The sequence below is a fragment of the Triticum aestivum genome, chromosome 3B (genome assembly GCF_018294505.1).
Source record: "Triticum aestivum cultivar Chinese Spring chromosome 3B, IWGSC CS RefSeq v2.1, whole genome shotgun sequence".
Classification (NCBI taxonomy): domain Eukaryota; kingdom Viridiplantae; phylum Streptophyta; class Magnoliopsida; order Poales; family Poaceae; genus Triticum; species Triticum aestivum.
This window is the reverse complement of record NC_057801.1, coordinates 139968647-139975949: the sequence shown is the minus strand read 5'-3', so window position 1 is coordinate 139975949 and position 7303 is coordinate 139968647.

The window sequence follows — 7303 nt, the reverse complement described above, 5'->3', positions numbered from 1 at the left end:
GCATACGTACATGGCTGGGTCGGAACGGAGAAACAGCGTCGTCGTCGTGTTCATGGGGAGCCAACCGGCTGGGTCGGAACAGAATGCGTGGTCATGTTCATCGGGAGGGCTTGGATGGAACAGGCGATGGAAATGAGGCCTGGCGTACCGCACAACGGAGGAAATGGACCTCCTACATTCAGAACGGGGTCCTGTTGATCGGGAGGGGTGTGGCGTACCGCAAAACGGAGGAAACGAGCCTCCTACGGTCGAAACGGGGGTCCTGTTCATCGGGAGGGGTGTGGCGTACCGCAAAACGAAGGAAACGGACCTCCTATAGTCGAAACGGGGGTCCTGTTCATCGGGAGGGTTGTGGCGTACCGCAAAATGGGACTCCACGGGATATTGTTCATCTCCACCATCGACCTCCTCCAGCCTCCACGGGCTACCGTCGACCTCCTCCAGCCTCCATGGGCTCCTATTCATCCAGCCTCCACCGCGCGCTACTCCACCGGCTACTGTTCAAGCACCTCTCCACTATCTACTGTTCATCCAGCCCTCCGCCTTCTACTGTTCATCCAGCCCTCCACACCACGGGGTCCTGTTCAACCACCCCTCCACCGTCTATAGTTCATCCAACCCTCCACACCACGGGGTCCTGTTCATCCAGAGGCAACGCCACCGCTCAATGTTCATCCACCCCCCCTGCAATGCTCACTGTTCATCCAATCGATCAGCTTCAGTTAGCTGCAGTAGCGAAGGAATCGCTCCATCGGTTTCAGTTAACAGTCATTGATCGATAGCTCGGGTTCAGTAACGTGTAGCCTGCAGTGCAATCGCTCGGGTTCAGTTAGAGCCCAACGCCTCGCTCGGGTTCAGTTAGAGCCAACACCTCGCACACACGCGCGTACGTGTACTAGAGAAACGCGCATCGCTCGGCCCCCGACCTCCCACCGTCACCGGCAACTCCCCAGATTTTCCTCCCCCTCGCTTCTACCATGGTTTTTTCCGTCATGGACGGCCCAAAGAATGTCATGCAGCTACGTCTCCGGCCCGCCCAGGACAAAAAGCCCATTTTCTGTCATGATTTTTTGTCATAGAAGTAGGAGCCCACCACATCTATGATGATACCGGGTTTTGTCACAATTATCATCATAGAAGTGTCATATGTATGACAGAAAAAAAATTGTTCGGCCCAAAATGTCACGGATGTGTCTCTTTTTTGTAGTGCATGTTGTTCTAAGAGACTCTCAAAATAATATAAGTGAAGCATGAGAGATCAACAATTTCTTCAAAATTAAACCACCGTCGTGCTCTAGAAGATATAAGTGAAGCGGTAGAGCAAAAATTATCTAGCTCAAAAGATATAAGTGAAGCACATATAGTATTCTAATAAATTTCAATCACGTAGGATTCTCCCAAAAGGTGTGTACAGCAAGGATGATTTTGGTAAACTAAAAAGTGAAGACTAATATCATACACGACGCTCCAAGCAAAACACATATCATGTGGCGAATAAAAATATAGCTCCAAGTAAAGTTACCAATGAACGAAGACGAAAGAGGGGATGCCTTCCTGAGGCATCCCCAAGCTTAGGCGTTTGGCTATTCTTGAATATCTTGGGTTGCCATGGGCATCCCCAAGCTTAGGATTTTGCCACTCCTTATTCCATAGTCCATCAAATCTTTACCCAAAACTTGAAAACTTCACAACACAAAACTCAACAGGAAATCTCATAAGCTCCGTTAGTGCAAGAAAGAAAAACCACCACATAAGGTACTGTAATGAACTCATTCTTTGTTTATATTGGTGTTAAACCTAATGTATTCCAAGTTCTCTATGGTTCATACCACTTAATACTAGCCATAGGTGCATCAAAATAAGCAAACAACACACGAAAGGCAGAATCTGTCAAAAACAGAACAGTCTGTAGCAATCTGTAACTTTCGGTTACTTATGGAACTCCAAAAATCCTACCAAAATAGGACGTACTAAAAAATTTGTCTATTGATCAGCATCAAAAAGAATCAATGCAAAAGCACGTTTCTGTGATTTATTGAAGTTTTTCTTGTGAGCGCAAAGTTTCTGTTTTTCAACAGAATCAAATTAACTCATACCATAGGTTATCCTATAGGTTCTACTTGGCACAAACACTAAATAAAACATGAAAACACATATAAACAGAAAGTAGATGCAAAATTTATTACTAAACAAGAACAAAAACAAAGAAAACAAAGAAAATTGGGTTGCCTCCCTACTAGCGCTATCGTTAACGCCCCTAGCTAGGCATAAAAGCGAAGATAGATCTAAGTAGTGCCATCTTTGGCACTTGATTCAAAAGTAGCTAGCATGATAGATTCATAAGGTAATTTAATCTTCTTTCTTGGAAAGTGTTCCATGCCTTTCCTTAATGGAAATTGGAATCTAATATTCCCTTCCTTCATATCAATAATTGCGCCAATAGTTCTAAGGAAAGGTCTACCAAGAATAATAGGGCAAGAAAGATTGCAATCTATATCAAGAACGATAAAATCAACAGGCACCAAATTTCTATTTGCAACAATAAGGACATCATTGATTCTTCCCATTGGCTTTTTAATAGTGGAATCCGCAAGGTGCAAATTTAAAGAGCAAACATCAAGATCATGGAAACCTAGAATATCACATAAAGTTTTCGGGATCGTGGAAACACTAGCACCCAAATCACATAAAGAAAAACACTCATGATCTTTAATTTTAATCTTTATAGTAGGTTCCCACTCATCATTAAGTTTTCTAGGTATAGAAACTTCCAAATTAAGTTTTTCATCAAAGGATTGCATCAAGGCATCATCAATATGTTTGGTAAAAGCTTTATTTTGACTATAAGCATGAGGAGAATTCACAATGGATTGCAACAAGGAAATACAACTCTCTAAATAACAATTATCATAATCAAATTCATTGAAATCCGAGATAGTGGGTTCAATGCTATTTAAAGTCATGACCTCTCCAATCCCACTTTTACCAAATTTAGCATCAAGATCTAAAAACTCCAAATTAGTGGGACGCCTTCTAACTAAAGTTGACTCATCTCCAGTCCCATTATTATTAACATTCATATTGCAAAACAAAGATCTAATAGGGGACACATCAATAACTTTAAGATCTTCATCATTATTTTCACCTAGTTTTTCTGGTTTGGCAGCCATCTTATTGACTAAGGTAGCTTGCTTATCAGAAATTTGGGCTATAGAATTTTCAAGTCGGGTAATTTGAGAGTTCAAACCATAAAATTCTTTAGACATATCATCAAGCTCCTTGTTCATAAATCCCAAAAAACCTTCTTGTTCCTTAAGCTCTTTTCTGAAGAAATTATTGTGCTCAAATTGTAAAGTCATAAAACTTCTAATGTTTGATTCAATATCTTCCATCCTTCTAAGGAGGTCGGTACCCTTAGGTAAAGACATGAGGATAAACAGGCACACACCAAAAAGACAAGCGAGAGAGAAACGAGAAGATTGGGAAAGAGAGGGCGAATAAAACGGCAAGCGTGAAGTGGGGGAGTGGAAAACGAGAGGCAAATGGCAAATAATGTAAATGCAAGGGAGATGAGTTTGTGATGGGTACTTGGTATGTCTTGACTTGAGCGAAGACCTCCCCGGCAACGGCGCCAGAAATCCTTCTTGCTATGTCTTGAGCTTGCGTTGGTTTTCCTTGAACAGGAAAGGGTGATGCGGCACAGTAGCGTAAGTATTTCCCTCAGTTTTTGAGAACCAAGGTATCAATCCAGTAGGATGCTCCTCAAAAGTCCCACGCACCTAGACAAACAAACAAAGAACTTGCAACCAACACGATAAAGGGGTTGTCAATCCCTTCACGGCCACTTGCGAAAGTGAGATCTCATAGAGATAATATGATAAGATAAATATATTTTTGGTATTTTATGATATAGATTGGAAAATTAAAGATGCAAATAAAAGTAGATTGAAAACTTATATGATAAAAGATAGACCCGGGGGCCATAGGTTTCACTAGAGGCTTCTCTCAAGATAGCATAAGTATTACGGTGGGTGAACAAATTACGGTCGAGAAATTGATAGAAAACCGAATAATTATGAGATTATCTAAGCATGATCATGTATATAGGCATCACGTTCGCAACAAGTAGACCGACTCCTGCCTACATCTACTACTATTACTCCACACATCGACCGCTATCCAGCATACATCTAGAGTATTAAGTTCATAAGAACAGAGTAACGCATTAAGAAAGATGACATGATGTAGAGGGATAAACTCATGCAATACGATATAAACCCCATCTTTTTATCCTCGATGGCAGCAATACAATACGTGCCTTGCAACCCCTATTGTCACTGGGTAAGGACACCGCAAGATTGAACCCAAAGCTAAGCACTTCTCCCATGGCAAGAAAGATCAATCTAGTAGGCCAAACCAAACCGATAATTCGAAGAGACTTGCAAAGATAACTCAATCATACATAAAAGAATTCAGAAGAGATTCAAATATTTCTCATATATAAACTTGATCATAAACCCACAATTCATCGGATCTCGACAAATCAAACCGCAAAAAGAGTTACATCGAATAGATCTCCACAAGAGAGGGGGAGAACATGGTATTGAGATCCAAGAAGAGAGAAGAAGCCATCTGGCTAATAACTATGGACCCGAAGGTCTGTGGTAAACTACTCACAACTCATCTAAAGGGCTATGGTGTTGATGTAGAATCCCTCCATGGTCGATTTCCCCTCTGGCGGAGCGCTGGTGAAGGCGGTGGAAATTGTGTTTTGGTTGCTCCCTGGATGTTTTCGGGGTACGTGGGTCTATATAGGAGGAAGAAGTACGTCGGTGGCCGCCCGAGGGGCCCACGAGATAGGGGGCGCGCCCACCACCCTCGTGGCCGCCTCGGCTGCTTCTTGGCTTGCACTCCAAGTCCTCTGGATCACGTTTTTTCCAAAAATCACGCTCCCGAAGGTTTCATTCCGTTTGGACTCCGTTTGATACTCCTTTTCTTCGAAATACTGAAATAGGCAAAAAAATAGCAATACCGGTTGGGCCTCTGGTTAGTAGGTTAGTCCCAAAAATGATATAAATGTGTAAAATAAAGCCCATAAACATCCAAAACAGGTAATATAATAGCATGGAACAATCAAAAAATATAGATACGTTGGAGACGTGTCAGATGGCAACAATACAATACATGCCTTGCTGCCCCTACTGTCACTGGGAAAGTACACCGCAAGATTGAACCCAAAGCTAAGTACTTATCCCATTGCAAGAAGAACCAATCTATTTGGCCGAACCAAACCGATAATTCGAAGAGACTTGCAAAGACATCAAATCATGCATATAAGAATTCAGAGAAGATTCAAATAATATTAATCGATAAGCTGATCATAAATCCACAATTCATCGGATCTCGGCAAACACACCGCAAAAAAGTATTACATCGAATAGATCTCCAAGAACATCGAGGAGAACATGGTATTGAGAATCAAAGAGAGAGAAGAAGCCATCTAGCTACTAGCTATGGACATGTAGGTCTAAGGTAAACTACTCACACTTCATCGGAAGGGCAATGGTATTAATGTAGAAGCCCTCCATGATCGAATCCCCCTCCGGTAGGACGCCGGAAAGGCCCCTAGATGGGATCTCACGAGTATAGAAGGTTGCAGCAGTGGAAAAGTATTTTCGTGGATGCCTCTAGTGGTTTTGGTACAAGAGTATATATAGGCGAAAGAATTAAGTCAGGAGACCCACGAGGGGCCCACAAGACAGGGGGTGCGCCCTCCGTCCTTGTGGATGCCTCGAGGCTCCTCTGACTTCATCTCCAAGTCTCCTGGTTTTCTTTTGGTCCAAGAAATATCATCGCGAAAGTTTATTCTATTTGGACTCCGTTTCATATTCCTTTTCTGTGAAACTCTAAAACAGGGGGGGAAACAAGAACTGGCACTGGGCTCTAGGTTAATAGGTTAGTCCCAAAAATAATATAAAATAGCATAATAATGCATATAAAACAGCCAAAACATTTAATATAATAGCATGGAACAATCAATATAGATACGTTGGAGACGTATCAAGCATCCCCAAGCTTAATTAGTGCTCGTCCTCGAGTAGGTAAATGATAAAAACAGAATTTTTGATGTGCAATGCTACCTAACATATTTATCCATGTAATTTCCATTATTGTGGCATGAATGTTCAGATCCGAAAGATTCAAAACAAAAGTTTAATATTGGCATAAAACCAATAATACTTTAAGCATACTAATAAAGCAATCATGTCTTCTCAAAATAACATGGCCAACAAAAGCTCTACAAAATCATATAGTCTGGCTATGCTCCATCTTCATCACACAAAATATTTATAACATGCACAACCCCGATGACAAGCCAAGCAATTGTTTCATACTTTTGATATTCTCAAAGAAATTCAACTTTCCCGCAATACATGAGCGTGAGCCATGGACATAGCACTATGAGTGGACTAGAATATCATGGTTGTGGAGATGACAAAAAGAGGGAGATAGTCTCACATCAACTTGGCATATCAATGGGCTATGGAGATTCCCATCAATAGATATTAATGTGAGTGAGTAGGGATTGCTATGCAAAAGATGAACTGGAGCTATAAGTTTATGAAAGCTCAAAAGGAAAACTAAGTGGGTGTGCATCCAACTCGCTTGCTCACGAAGACCTAGGGCGATTTGAGGAAGCCCATCATTGGAATATACAAGCCAAGTTCTATAATGAAAAATTCCCACTAGTATATGAAAGTGATATCATAGGAGACTCTCTATCATGAAGATCATGGTGCTACTTTCAAGCACAAGTGTGGTAAAAGGATAGTAGCATTGCCCCTTCTCTCTTTTTCTCTCATTTTTTTGGGCCTGTCTCATTTTTTTGGCCTCCTTTTTTTAATTTTTCGTCCGAAGTCTCATCGACTTGTGGGGGAATCATAGTCTCCATCATCCTTTCCTCACTAGGACATTGCTCTAATAATGAAGAACATCACACTTTTACTTACTTACAAATCAAGAATTACAACACGATACTTAGAACAAAATATGACTCTATATGAATGCCTTCGGTGGTGTACCGAGATGTGCAATGAATCAAGAGTGACATGTATGAAAGAATTATGAAAGGTGTCTTTGCCACAAATACAATGTCAACTATATGATCATGCAAAGCAATATGACAATGATAATGCGTGTCATAATAAACGGAACGGTGGAAAGCTGCATGGCAATATATCTCGGAATGGCAATGGAAATTCCATAATAGGTAGGTATGGTGGCTGTTTTGAGGAAGGTACAT